The sequence below is a fragment of the Echinops telfairi genome, unplaced genomic scaffold (assembly GCF_000313985.2).
Source record: "Echinops telfairi isolate 266 unplaced genomic scaffold, ASM31398v2 ScPeMD7_7469;HRSCAF=8507_0, whole genome shotgun sequence".
NCBI lineage: Eukaryota > Metazoa > Chordata > Mammalia > Afrosoricida > Tenrecidae > Echinops > Echinops telfairi.
The window spans coordinates 81,348,643-81,352,614 of NW_022111372.1; the positions used below are offsets into that span (position 1 = coordinate 81,348,643).

The 3,972-nt window shown below is 41.4% G+C and overlaps 1 pseudogene; it reads right to left on the reverse strand.

The window, feature by feature from the left end:
* Positions 1-205: 205 nt before the first annotated feature.
* LOC101642802 lies at positions 206-588 on the reverse strand (annotated as a pseudogene).
* Between the last annotated feature and the right edge of the window lie 3,384 nt (positions 589-3,972).

Here is a 3,972-nt window from a genome sequence, read left to right on the forward strand (position 1 = left end):
TTCAAGGGTTCATGCTGGGTTGGGGGGCGTGGAGGGAGGGAAAAATGAGGAGCTGATACCAAGGGCTCAAGTAGAAAACAAATGTCTTGAGAATGATGATGGCAGCAAATGTACAAATGTGCTTGACACAATGGATGGATGGATGGATTGTGATAAGAGTTGCACAAGCCCCAATAAAATTATTTGGGGGGGGAAAAGAAAAGAAGAAGCCCAGGGTTTTCCTCTAGTGTGTTTTCGCCTTGCTTCCTCGTGGTCCATGATGCCAGCTGAGATCCTCAGCACAATGAAACCAAACTGGCGGGAGGGGCGCAGATTATTCTGCCACTCTTCTAGATCTTTGGGCTGCGCATTCAATCTGAGGTTGATCACTCCACACTCGTTTAACCTGCACGTCGGGTTCACAACAAGTTTCCCAGCTCTGTGATCATCAATTATTTCAAATTCGCCAGTGTAGCTGCGCTTCATTATCACAGTTAGAAACCCGGCGATGACTTTGGAGCTCAGCCTGCTAAGAGCCTGACGGTCGCCTCTCTTTTCCGCCTCCCGGATGCTCTTCAGAGCGTTGGTCAGCACGTTCATGCGCACCATTATGGCTGCACAGAAAGATCCCCTTTGACCCATTTTTCAGTTGTTTTCGTTTTTAATATTTTCTGCTTTCTTTTTGATTGAAATCTTTCCATTTTGTTTACTCGTGGTTGTTGTTTTTGTTGTTGTTTGTTTCCTGTTTGTGTGTTTTTCTATATATAAAATCCAGGATAGCTAAATCTATAGAGACAGTAACTGATTTAATAATTACCTGGGGCATGGCAGGGAAAGATAGGGAGCGATGGGGAGCTAAACAACAATGAGGAGGAGAAAGAAAATATTCTGAAATTGATTGTGGTGTTGGCTGCCCAACTCTTCTTAAGACGATTGGAGGATTAAATTGTACGATGTGCGAATTATTTTCCAAAAAGTCTATTTTTAAAATGTACACAATTTCATATATTAGCTATATAGAAAGAGAAGAGAGGATAGAAGATATCCATACTGGAGACACCTGGGTTCTATTTCTAGCCAATCAATGCCCCTCAAGCACAGCCACTAACACATCTGGCACACTGCTGTGATGCCGAGCAGATTTCACCAGCGCTCCCAGATGAAAACAGACTAGGAAGAAAGACTCAGTGATCCACTTCGGGAAATCAGGCAATGAAATCCTATGGATCATGACTCCATTTTATACATGTAAGTATCATGTGTCTGGGGCAACTAAAGGACAGCTAACAATGACAAATTGGTTCTTTTCAATATTTCAATGCAGTGTGCGAATCTATTATTCTCACTCCCTTCGCCTCAAGCATCCCCGATTATTCTCTTCCTAAGGTATCATCCTCCGTAGTTCCTAGCATGCAGCAATATTTCTGGGAGTACATGAACAAATCTTTGTTAGACTCCAGCAGTGTCCGACATACAACAGGTGTTCCACGTTTTTCATTAATAAATGAATAAACCACTGAATGAAAAACCAAATGCAGGAAAGTCCATCTTGGGCCAGGCTTTCTTGACCCAAAAGTCCTTGTGGAGGCAGTGAAAGATGAGAGACAGGACTGGCTGAATAAACATGAAACAAGAAGAAGGAACAGACTGAGAAGGACGTAGAAATAAGAGGCAAAGAAGGTTTGAGAGGAAGTAAAGCAAAGGAACCAATGAAAAGCCTCATGTGGAGAGCGAACTGCTGCCGTCAAGAGTACAACATAAACGTGGAGACTCAAGAAGGTGGGGGCGTCCTTGTTCAGAAAGGTAGGGTCTTTATATCTCTCCTATATTAGGTCTCAGAGTGAAGAAGTGGGAAGCGTAGGCCTGAGAAACACGACCCCTGGACTCTACGCTGTTTTATAAAGGTACGCTATGCTGGGTACTCCACTTTCCTGGATCGCGGGTGCCAAATTACTGAAAGAGGAAGAAAGCTCTCTTAGTATTTTATGCATCTATGCCTTATGCCTAAAAGTTCCTGGTGTCATTCAAATTCCGCAGGTCGTTCTGCGGTTCCATCTTTACAATAGAAAGTTCAGACAAGTGTGTTCTCTGAGTTGGGTCACAAAGGCTGGCAGTTAGCCTCCAACTCCTTGGAGGAAAAGCTCTTCCACAGTCCCATTTTCAGAGTCATATTCATCATAATACTTCCGGACAACTGGGCAGGCTGTCCAGTGGCTCTGAATATCCATCTCTCTTTACAAAGTACCGTTGAAGCCTGTCAAAGCAGTGCTGAAGCATCCAGCTCTCTCCTCTGTGAATATCATCGTGGATGGAGACTTGGCAGTGTGTGAATTGCAGTTGCAGGCTCAGGACAACATAATCTCAATTGATTAGCACTATTCCATCCCTTCTTTTTCTTCTCTTGCCCTCCACCTGAATTTTTTGTTCTTTTTCCATTTAATCACTCATTCATCCTTGCACTAAATATTTCCTGAGAACCTCCTGTGTGCCAGGCACTGTGCCAAGTATCAGTAGTAAATCTGGAAAAGCCCCTTCCCTCATAGATGTCCTTGGCCTTCTTTGAGCATTTGCTTCACCTTACTGGGAGTAAAAATGAAAAATAAATAACATAGTGGCAGACTCTTCCTAGACAGAGATTCTGAGGTTTTGCCCAGCTCTGCTACTAGTCTGAGGATTAAGTTATTTGACCTCTCCTGCCATAATTTCCCCCTTGTTTAAAATGAAATGTTGAACAAAACCAGTCTCTAAAAATCTCTAACCTAGATTTTTTCCAGTAGCCCCCAACTAGTTTCCCTTCTTTCATTTTGTCCCATAGCACACGCGCGCGTGCGCACACACAAACACAATTGCAGACTAATCTTGTTAAAACACTAAGTCCATTCTTATTACTTCTCTGGGAAAAATTCTCCAATGACTTTGTATCTCACTCAAAATAAAACCCAGTTTAATTTATTCCTATGCCTTGAAGGCAGTGTGTGACCTAGCACCCAACTACTTCTCTAAATCTCATCTCTTACCACTCTCCACTCTCCCCACTCAGTGTCAGCCACATTGGTCTCCGTTGTTTCCTGTATAGTTCAAGCGTACCCTCTTCTCAGATAATTTGTATTTGCTATCCCCACTGCCTGGAATTTTCCCACTCTACTCTCCAAGGTTCACACAACTCACTCCTTCATTGCCTTTAGTGATATTTTCTGAAGTCACCATTCCAGAAGCATTCCTTGGCCTGACTGCCGTGCATAAAATCACATCCATGTAATCTCCATCTTTTACCCCTTTTCCTTTTCAATTCTTGTGATTATCTGATGCATTAGACATTTATTTGTTTTCATCTGTCTCCTTTAGCTAGAAGATATACTCCATCAGAATAGAAACTGTTGCCTCCTGTACCCCAGTACCTAGAATATTTGACACATAGTAAATGCTCAATAAATGCTTGTTGAATGAATTTTTAAATGAAACTCTTCTAGTAATAAAACTAATCTCAATGTTTGTCAAATTTTATTCATACTTAGTAGGACTCAAATCTGGCTATTGGGGCTTATAAGGGCTAATCAAATATTGGAATTATACGAAAATTATGCAAAACAGAATACTTAGCAGTAGAAATGAATCAGCAGCTAAAGCTAATCCTTTCTATTCCGTAAAGATGTTTATTTCATAATATGGTGAATTATAAAACGACTCAACTTGCATGCCATTTCTTCTATGCAGCTGTCTGTGGTGAGAAGAGTAGGTGTAATTTCCCTCTCTGATTTAGCCCAGAGAGGTTTAGTCATTTGTCCTATGTCACTCGGCAATTTTGAAGCAGAGATAAAGTCACTAATCACTCACTTTCAACTTCACAGTTGTGTGTTTCCAACATGGCCCACCTGATAACAGGAAGATAGAGATTGATGTAAATAAAGACTATTTGATATATAGGGTAAAAAGTATAGATTAACAATCATTGGGGCTATAGGGTTTCTATGAGTAGAAATTTGATTTGGTGGA